Below are 11621 nucleotides of genomic sequence, written 5' to 3'. Positions count from 1 at the left end.
AAATATCCCAGAACTCAATCTGAACCTCCAATGTGGCAGGAAGGGACCCAAGTATTTGAGCCATCATCTATGGCTTCCAAGAGTGCACCTCATCAGGAAGCTGGACCAGAATCAGAGTCGGGACTCCAAACCAGGCACTCTGATTTGGGATGTGAGTGTCCCAAGCAATGTCTTACACAATGCACCGAACGCTAGCCCCTGGGCACCCTGACTTCTGAGAGCATTCTCAATAGCACCACAGTCTTGCCAAGACATTGAGTGCACACACCAACACAGCACTGACAGTGACAGCTGTACTTTCATGTCTCCAGAGGAACTGTTCCACTCATCAGACAAACTAGTGTTGTTTAGTGTCTTCATTTCAAAGCAATGAGGCACTTTTGTAATGCATAAGTTGAAATATAGAATTAACTCCTCCATGTTCCAACAGATTTTGCCAGGGGTAGCCATTATATTTCTTTAAGTCAATAGATTTTAGTAAAATATATGATTCATGCTTAGAGAAATTAAGGCAAGAAAAGATCGCTTAACAATATCCTAACCACAATTGTTGTTAGAACAGGTCATTGCTTTATTTCAAATTAGATCTCTTTCCACTTAACTACACACAAATTTAATTTTTAGTAGCACAAAGGAAAACCACAAAAGCAACCAAGTGGCTTCAATAACCCACAACACAAACTTACAGAAGCCTCTTAAGGGACTATAATAAGGCTCCACACTGTGGGCAGCCCACAGTGCAATGGAGACATCACATATTGGATTCAGTTTCCCCATACAGGAAAAGAGAGGGCAGTCACTTTTGGAGAACTGACCTCTCTAGTTTCTGAGTTCTACCCACACCATGCATGTGTCTTTTTTGTCTGACTTTCTACCTGTAATGTTCACCAGTTAACTTTAAACTCGTAGAGTTGGAAGGGGTCTTGATGCAGCCTCATACAGGGATTCCTTAGCCATTGTGGTTAGCCACCTAGCTGTTGCTTAAATACCTCTAACAAGAGGATGTCTCTGCTCCATTGTTACGGGTCCTAATCTGGCCCTGATATGTTGCAACAAGAAGGGCACGTAACCTCTGTTGTTCTTCCCCAAAATTACTGTCATCAATCTAATCAGGAGAATACATCAGACAACCTAACTTGAAGGACATTCTACCAAACATCTAGCCATTACTATTTAAAAATGTCAAGGTTGGGGCCGGTGCTGTGGCATAATAGGCTAACCTCTACTTGCGGTGCTAGCATCCCATATGGGCGTGGTTTGTGTCCCAGCTGCTCTTCTTCTAATCCAGTTCTCTGCTGTGGCCTGGGAAAACCGTGGAAGATGACCCAAATCCTTAGGCCCCTGCACACACATGTGGGAGACCCGGAGGAAGCTCCTGGCTCCTGATTGGCCCAGCTCTGGCAGCTGCGGCCATTTGGGGAGTAACCCATCAGATGGAAGACCTCTGTCTCTGTCTCTCCCTGTCTGTAACTCTACCTCTCAAAATAAATAAATGAAATCTTTTTTAAAAAGTGTGAAGGTCTTAATAAAAAAAAGTATTAAATTCTTTGAAAAGTGCCAAAGTCATGAAAGGCAAGGAAAGATGGTGAAATTGTCACAGATTGGAGCAAACGTGATGATTACATGCAATGTTGTATCTGGGGCTGGATACTGGAATAGCAATCCCCCCTTCAAAAAAAAAAAAAATAGGTCAGTAGATGCTATAGTCTCAAGGTTCGTGTTTCTCCAAAGATCATGTGATGGAATCTAATACCCAGTGTAATAATAATAGGAGGTATAGGTTGTGGGTGATTAGGTCAAGGACAGCGTTAGTGCTCTCATAAAACAGGGACACAGAGAGGAAGAGGATGCCCATGCAAGAAAGGAGCCAGAAGAGGAGCACAAGTGCAATAGAGTTGGTCTCTCCCTGAAGTCCCCAGGGGGAGCCACTGCTAAACACCCTGGGAGCCACCTTTCTTCAGGCCCAAACTACCCCCTGAACATTAAAAGTCCTTTAGATAAAACAACCAACCACACGAGGATGCAAGGAAGTCACTCTCTCTGAGGAGCAGGCCCTCACCAGATAACAGATCTGTTGGCACTTTGAACTTTGACTTCCCAGCCTAAAGACCTGTGACCAGTAACTTTCTGTTATTTACAAATGACTCTATAATACGTATTTTCTTATGGCATCCTAAACAGACTGAGACAGCAGAAAACATGGGAAAATCTAAATGCTATGTCCTTTTTAAGTTTTTATTAATATAAAGAGAACAGCTTTCATGTATTTCATAGGTATAATTCTAAGATAACCATATTTCCCTCCCTGTCCCTTTCCCTCCCGCAATCCCCCTCCTTCCTTCCTTTCTTTTTTACAAGAACTTAATTTCAATCCACTCTGTAATCACAAGCTTAATGTACCACTAACCATAATATTCAACAAGTGAAAAGTAGAAAGACCACAGTTCCACAGGCACATAAACAAGGTCTAAAAACAACAATCAAATCACAAGATGTCTGTTTCATTCCTATATATTTTTTTGCATCCTATATTTACTACCACATAACAGAGAAAACATATGATATTTGTCTTTTGGGAATGGCTTATTTCACTAAGCGTAAGGGTTTCCAGTTGTACCCATTTGCTGCAAAAGACAGAAGCCTGGTCAAGTAAGATGTCTACATGACATATCACATTTCTTAAGATGTTGATATGGGAGAAACCTTGGTGAAGGCCGTATAGGAACTCTCTGTACTAACTTCTCTAAGGAAACACTGTTTCAAAAATGAGGTTAGAGTAGAAACAAGTCCTCCAAAATTATTATTTCTGTTTAATGGTGAAAACAATTGATGGATTAACGTGTAAGCTTTTAACTTCAGCCCGGCTCTTGTCTTTCTTGGCTGCCCAACTCATCTGCACTTGATGGAGAGGCTGCCTAAGAAGCAGGGCTCTCTGACCTCCCGCCTGGAGCTTGTGCAGAGGCAGTGTGGGAGCCGAGCTGAACTGGTCAGGTGATCAGAGATGTGCAGTTCACCCTCTTCACCGAGAGGCTGTGCATGTCGCTCTTCTTGCTGGTTGTTCTCTATCACCACCTGGCCCTCAACAATCCCAAGAAGCAGGAATTGGACGTGGTGCTTTGCTCAGGGTTCCAGGACAGCCTAAGGCGAGACGGCGGATCACTCTCACCCTTCACAATGTGCGAAGCAGCTAAACCTGGATTTTTCCAAACAATTTGCATTTCCTCTAAGTCTTCCTTATCCCAATGCAACAAGAAGCTGCCACTGAACAGACTCCAGCATTAGGTGCTACATTTCCTCTCCTCTGCTATAAAATAGTTATATTTGGGGGGGTTAAAAATAAGAACGAGGGCTCTGAGTTTACTTTCTGAATTTACTTTCTTCCACTCACAAATCTAGAAGAATGTCCTTGGCTCTGAAAGGTCATGGTGATTGGCAGCATGCGTACGCTCAGTAACTGTTAGCCACCTACTGAATACCCACTAAAGGCACAGAAACTGATGCAGTTAATATCCAAGCAGCCACCTTAACAGCAGTCCCTAAACCCGGCTGAGCATCAGAATCGATTGGGCAGCTTTAGAAAAATATAAATTCCCAGGCCCCATCACATTTGTATGGATCTCCTCAGGGGATTCAGACGTGCAGCCAAATTTGGGAGCCACAGTTGTTCAGTATTTAGAGACGCACCGAAGGGGAGTTCTTTCCACAATGTTCCTTGAAAGTCAAGAATTCAAACCTAAGCCTCTGCATAAAGAACCAATAGACCCCTCATAATAGGTAACATTATACACAGTTTTACCTTCCCTGAGGGAGCCGGGCAAAGGGACATTTGAATGTTATTTAAGGAAAGGTAGAACTGCGGAAACTTAATCTCCGAGACAATCCTAAATGCTATTACACATTTATGTATTCTCATTGTAATCACTTCGTACTTAATCCCCTGCTTTCATTTTTCAGTTTACTAGAGCCAGGAGCATGCCCTTTCATTTAGCTTGAGTTGGCTCGTTCGATTTCTTAGCTGTCATTTTTCAGAAAATAGCCATGACAAATTTCGGCCCGGGTGGGAAAACCTGCTGGAAACAGAGGGCAGCATGAATACAGAGTAAAGACAAGGAATACAGAGGGGACATTAAACAATGACTTACATTTTCAACTAGGGGCCAGACGGATGGCCTAATGAAGACAGGTGTCTTTAAGAGACTCTCTCTGTCTCTCTCACTCCTTCTCTGTTTCTCTGCTTTTCAAGTAGATGACAATACATTTTAAAATAGACACTTAAAAAGGTGGGGGAAGGGTGTGGCAGGCAGTGTGGCTCAGTGGGTTAAGCCGACACTTACGATGCCTTCCTCCCATGACAGAATGCTAGTTTGAGCCTGTCTACTCGGTTTCCCACCCAGCCTCCTGCTAATGCGTCCTGGGAAAAAGCTGATGACAGCTCAGGTGCTCGAGCCCCTGCCGACTCACCTGGAAGACCAAGATGAAGTTTCAGGAGTAAACCAGTGGATGGAAGACCTCTCTCCTTCTCTGCCTCTTTCTGTCAATCTGCCTTTCAGTAGGTGAAATTTTTTTTAAAATTCCTCAAATTTCATGGAGATGCCTCTTGACTTACAATGGGGTCACAACCTGATAAACCCATCATAAGTTGAAAATATCTTTAAATCAAAAATGGACTTAATATACCTAACCTACTGAACATCAAAGTGTCGCAACACAGTGCACTGCAGAGCATCGAGTTTTTTCACCCTCCTGATTGTATGTCGAACTGGGAGGGAGCTGGAGCTAGCTGCAGTAGCCCAGATCACCAGAAAGGCCAGTCCCATGATCACCATCCCAGAAAAAAGCCAAAGTGCATATTGCTTCTACACCATGATAAAGAGGAAAAATGGAAAATCAAACCACTCTACTTTGGGGGCCATGTGATTGATATGTATGAGGGTACTTCAAAAAGATTGGGAAAAATGGAATTAAAAGATAATTTTCTTTTGGTGCAAAATATTTGAAATCCATGCTGAAGAGCACTCTTTGAAGAGTTCTCAAAACCTAAATATTATGGAAAATACTATCATGGATTTCAATTTTTTTGGCACCAAAAGAAAATTATTTTTTATTTTCATTTTTCCAGGAATTCTTTGAAGCTCCTTCATACACACACGCGCACACACACACACACACACACGCTATTCTGTAAGCAAAATCAGACTTCTTTCTGTCTTTATTTTGTAACGGACCTTGAAATCCGCGTATTTGTACTCACTACTCCTTTGGAACACAATTCTTTTATGCTCTTTTATTTTTGTGCTACAAAGAAGTCTATAAGAATTAGCACTAAAAACAACATTTCCTGTTGTGACTTTGGAGCCTCTGCACAATTTTTTGCAGTCTTTGTCCTAATTTTTCTTCTTGCTGTGTCACCCTACAGGCTGCTGTAAGCTCACAGCTTATTCAAAGTCAATGGACGCTTGGTGTTCGGATTAGCTCCAGCAGCTCCGTACAAGATAAGACAGTGGCCTATTAATGAGCAAAGGTCAGGCTTGACTTATAGAAATGGCTTCCCCGTCGCTTAGCCTGCTGCCTTCTCTCACCACGTCATAAAACTTTCTAAAATGCAGGAGTTAGTAGGAGTCCCTACTCCTACTAACAAACTTTTTGAAAAGATATGAAGTTGGTGTGTAGATGTGTTTTTTTTTTCAAATCAGCTTGTATTCATTATAACTTAGAATAAGTGTGACATTAAAATGTCATTGTAGCAAGCCATAATTCTACTTCTAGAAATCCACCCTACGAGAATTACCAGATATATTAAGATTTCTATGACACTAAATTCAGCAAGGCATTATTTATATCAAAAGCTTCTGAGCCACCTAAATGCCTGATTTAATGGGAATAATTACATATAATAGGACTCAGGCATAGAGTGAAAATTTAAATGACTCTTAAATTTTGTTAATGAAGAGTTTGTTACTGACTTTTAAGTTATTTCTCTTTTTTGAAAGGGAGAGTGACAAACATAGAATGAGAAGCAGAGAAAGATCTTTCCTCCACTAGTTCACTCCCTAAATGCCCCCAAACAGCCTAGGGGTGGGCCAGGTTGGAGCCAGGAGCTAGAAACTCCATCCAGGTCTCTCATATGCGTGGCAAGAACCCAAGCACTTTGGCCATCATCTGCTGCCTCCAAGGCACATAGGCAGGAAGCTGGATGGGAAGCAAAACAACAGAGAATCAAATCCTGGCTCTCTGTTATGGGATGTGAGCATTCCAAGTGCCTGTCCAACCTACTGCAACCCAAGGCCTGCCCCTATTGAAGAATTTTAACATGGGAAGTTTTATGATAAGTTTTTGGAAATGAAATGGTGGAATAGTACGTTGTTTCTGAAGTATGATTTAAACGAAATATAAGTGAGTTAGTATATAAAGCAGTAAAGGTTACCTCTTCAGACTCAGGTTAAACAGCTCAAATTTGCATTCAATTATTCCCCCACTCTGCTCTGTGGTTTTGGCCAAGTTCCTGAACCCCTCTTTGCCTTAACTGTCTTTGATATGGGAGGAGTGATATCACCTACCCCTTAAATTTTTGTGAGGATCAAATGAGGAAATTTATGCAAAGTACTTTAAGTGGTGTCTGATTCATAGTTTTCAACAAATACTAGCTGCTATTATAATTACTAGGTTATTGTTTTGGTGTTGTTGTTACTACATTGTTACAATTGCTATGACTGTGATTATTCACATTTTCTCAGCTCAGGAAGAAGACTCAAATATTTATAGTGGTTATTTCTACATAGTAGAATCGCTCTTTTCTCTTTATAACTTTTCTGGCTTTTTTATAAATGTAGGATAAGATGCATGCAAGGCTTTCAAGATCAATGAAAAACAAGATCACATGATGCAAACATGAAAAAAAAAAACATGGCTGTGATGATTTTTAAACTCTGAAAAGCCAAAGTGCAGGCACTACAGTGAAATCCACAGCAAATAAAGAACACATGTCACACGTTGAGTTTCTAACACACTGGTGCTGTTTCTAAGTCACTGACTTCAGCTTCCTACAGTCCGAAGGATTTCCCCCGCTGCTGAGCTATAATTTAATCCCGTTCCTGCCCACATAATTGTTAAAGGCAGACCAACCCATTCCTAATTGATACGCTTTATTTATGTCCTGTCTTTGAAGGAATATCCTTAAATATAACGGAGTCAGCAACGGGTATTGGTTTGTTTTGTTTGGTTGTGCTCTGTCTCTATGATCAAAAAAAATCATTCAAATGAAAGAAAAATATCCATGGCATTTAAGAGAGCCTCCAATTCTGAAAAAAATGGCAACAACCCAAACTGAAAATGTAGGCTCTGCCCCCAAAAAGCCACCATGGGATTTAGATACCAACAGTGACACATCTTAATTTGTTTTACAAGCTGCCACCCTCAGGAGTGTAAATAAGATTCGATAAGAGCTATACGCTGTCTAAGTTTCTGATTTATTTGTCCCTTCAGTCCAACCACCCAACACTCTCTGAAGAGCTCAAATTTCTACCCTGGGAATCCCAGTCATGTTTAATTCAATTGACACATACAGAACCTCTTCTTCTAAGAAAACCTAAAAGGCTCAATTTCAAAGAATTTTCACTCATATGTTTTATATTTAACTCTATAAAAGTAGAATCAACCAACTTCTGGGAGAAATAATATACCAGTGCTAAGATAGGCTCATTTGATTTTATTTTTCTTCTTTATTACTTATGCATTACTCAGGACATGGTACATTGTACCATGCAAATGCTAAAGCTGAAGAAGTCCTCCAAACTAATTCTCTTGACAAAGGGGATAATTACAGATTAAACCAATTACAGTTGGTTTATAAGATCACAGTTGAGGCAGGCGGAAACAGTATTTCATTTATTTGGCAGCCAGATCCTGTTGCAAATGTAGGTAGCAAAACTCTCAGACAGACCCAGATTAGATCATCCAGATAAGCCTACTGTTTGAGGCCCATTATAGCAAAATAGGCACGCACTTTTAAAGAAAAACAAGTGAAAGGAAAAAAAGAGGTGCATCTCTGTAGTTGTTGTCAATTGGAAACTGAGTGTCACAGAATTCTATATTTGTAAGCAAGGAGCCTTGGTTTCTAGTGCATGTCCTGGTGTTGACCAGCTTTTGAGCCTGGACAAGTCACTTCACTGCCCTCAACCACCATACCTTAGTTTTTCCTTCATTCCAAAAATGAAGGTTTTGAGCAATATATGAAAAATGCCAAGGTACTTCAAATGGTGCATAGGAAAATGGAATTAAAAAATAAGGTTTTTTGGTACAATTTTCAAAATTCGTCTATAATTATCTCACAGTATGCACTTTTCATGAATTTGATGAAGATCCCTCATATGCATGGATTTCAGCAATTTCTTGCACCAAAATAAATGGTTATTTTAATTCTGGTTTTGACAGCCTTTTGAAGAACCCTCACATGTAATACATGCTTAAAGAACAAGTAAATGAAATAATCTTTTTCTCTATTGCTACCTTACACATTACGAAAAACATAGCCAGATGGATTTTTACTAAAGTTGGATGACAATTTGGGGTGATCTAACTTAATATGTAAGCTCCATGGGGACTTTGTGCCTAAAGTAAGACTGTCAAAGGATGGAGAGTAAGTAGACTGTGATTTCAAAGTCAAAAGGGCAGATCCTCCCTCCCCTCCAAATTCAGAAATTCACTGGTAAGAGAGCTGCTCTTTATGTGGGTAAACTTAGCAAGCTCAAGGCTGACGAGCAGTGGGAACTTATTAATTTGAAAATTGTTAATTGTTTTTCTGGAACAAGGCCAGACCAGGGAAAACATAGATTTAAATTTGCAGAGAGTGAGGGAGACAATTATTGCTCTAATATGTGCTGGCAGAGCCTTTCAGGGTGGTCTCCCAGCAATAGGTGTTCCTGAAACTCACCTCCCTGTCTATCTTCTCTGGGGTCTTCTTATCCATTTTATCCATTTGAGTATTTTCAGCCAGTTTTCCCCCTCATGCTGCTTTTCTGCATTCTAAAGACATGCCAGGCGTCTCTTGCCCAATCTAAGGGATCCTATACCTTATATCTACCAACATTCCTGAGACAGTGATCTGTATTTGGTGTTGCCAGTCTCTCACTTCCCATTCACTACCCACCCACTGAAATTGGGCTTTAGATTCTATGCCCCTGCCAAAGTTCCAATGGCCCTTTCAATAGCCAAATCAGTAGCCACTAATCAGGTCTTGTCCTAGCTCTCCCTGCTACATTGGATGATGGTTGCTCTACTACTTCTGTGACATTGCACTCCCCACCATGCTTTTCACCACTTTTTTTTTTTTTTTTTTTTTTTGACAGGCAGAGTGGACAGTGAGAGAGACAGACAGAGAGAGAAAGGTCTTCCTTTGCTGTTGGTTCACTCTCCAATGGCTGCCATGGCCGGTGCGCACCATGCTGATCCAAAGGCAGGAGCCAGGTGCTTCTCCTGGTCTCCCATGGGGTGCAGGGCCCAAGCACTTGGGCCATCCTCCACTGCACTCCCGGGCCACAGCAGAGAGCTGGCCTGGAAGAGGAGCAACTGGGACAGAATCCGGCGCCCCAACCGGGACTAGAACCCGGGGTGCCAGTGCCGCAGGTGGAGGATTAGCCTATTGAGCCTCGGCACTGGCCACTTTTCACCACTTTGATCATTTGTCATGACCCTAATCTCATTAATGGACTATGGTAAGATCTACCTGCTAACAGGCTATTTCTACCTGGATATGCCATACACACTTGAAACTCAAAATACAGACCTATGATTTCTTTCTTATCTCTGTGGGTTTTCTTTATCTCATTAATCAGTTTGGTGATACTATCATTCCTAAAGTCACTCCAAGAGTCATCCTGATTTCCTTTCTTCATCCTCTCTCACACTGTTACTTCCAGTGCCTAATTCCCCTTCCCCTGTCTTCAATGACTCACAGAAGGTGAACTCCCTGTCCACAGTGTCTCCTGCTCAAGTCCCCTCCTCCCAGCAGAGTGTCTGTAGGTTCTCTTTCTGCCTCTGTTTTCTCTCTGGGAACCTTCCTTGGCTGATTTCGCACACTCTCAGAGTTGCAGTTATTGTGTAGAAATTGTTAACCTAAAAACTCCAGTTGTCTGGAGGATTTTTAGCAAAGATTAAACAGATCTTCAAGTCTGTCCCCTCACCTCTCCTCCTCCTCTTCCTGTATTCGGTGTTTAAGTTAATTGCAGCACTCAACAATGCCAAAACCTCCCAAACCTGCTCCTCCTACCTTGGAGAATGTATTTGATGCTTCCAAAAAGCTTGGAATCATCTTGGGCTCCTCCTTCCTGATAATCAGCCACATGCACAAGTCAAGAATCTCTGTTAATTGCAGCCCTGAAATGTCTTTTTTAAATATATCTGTGCGTTTATTTTGGTTTCCAACTTATCCATTCTTTTCTACTATGAAGATGATTTAACTACATTAGTTAAAATTTATAAGAAGAGAAAGAAAAAACCCATTAACTTGATAGAACCATTGGTAAAAATTTTGCTGTATTTCTTTCAAATTATTTTAAGTACACTTACAATTTTTTGAAAGGTAAAGCAAGAGAAGGAAATTGAAAAAGAGACAGAGAGACAAAGAGATTTTCCATCTGCTGGCTCACTCCCCAAATGTGTGCAACAGCCAGGGCTGGGCCAGCCTGAAGCCAGGAGGCAATTACTCCATCTGGGATTCCCACATGGGTGGCAGAGGCCCAAGTACTTGGTTATCATCCACTGCTCCCCAAGGTGCACATTAGCAGGAAGTTGGGTCAGAAGCAAGGCAGGGCCTCAAACCAAAGCACCCCAGCATAGGATGCCTGTGTACCAAACACATCTTAACCACTGTGATACAACATCCACTCCTGAAGTGCCTTTTAAAATTTAGTCATAACTGTAATACCTACATACTTTACAAATACAGAGAAATATCTTCATCATTTGTCTCATGACACTTCACTGAACTTATATCATCATCTTAGATAACTTCAATAATTAACCTGCATTTCCCATGTTTATTCCACAGTGTATTAGTCAGCTTTTTGTAACTACAACCAAATACTTAAGACAAGCTACTTATGAAGCAAGAAGGGTTTCTGACTCATAGTTTGGGAGGTCTGTATTCCAAGATCAGGCAAGTCTCACTGGTTCCTTTGTTGGGATTAGAGGATGGTGGAGCACGTGTGAAGGAATGAGCATGTGAGATAGGTGGCCAGGCTCTGATTCCATCAGCAACTCTGGTGAAATCTGAATTTGTGGGCACACCGCCTCATGGCCCAAGAACTTCCCATGAGGCCCTCTCCTTTACCCCATGATGGGGATTAAGGCTCCACCCACTTTGGTGCCATTGACATATGACTTTGGGTTTAAACATCAGCATGAGCTGGGGAGCCAACTCATGTTCTCACCATAGCATGTAGCTTCCAGAAAATGAATATTTTTGGAATATTTTTATTTTGACATCCTTGATGAATTTTCATAAACAAGTAGAAATTTGGTAGATATTTTAAATATCAAGTTTATCGATGGAACTCTTATAGACTATCCTCATCTACTTATCTAAATCATAACAAGCAATATTTTAAAATATTTTTGTATGTATT

This window comes from Oryctolagus cuniculus, chromosome 11 (genome assembly GCF_051225735.1).
Source record: "Oryctolagus cuniculus isolate XC-2025 breed Fujian yellow rabbit chromosome 11, ASM5122573v1, whole genome shotgun sequence".
NCBI lineage: Eukaryota > Metazoa > Chordata > Mammalia > Lagomorpha > Leporidae > Oryctolagus > Oryctolagus cuniculus.
Note: the sequence above shows the minus strand (reverse complement) of the source record.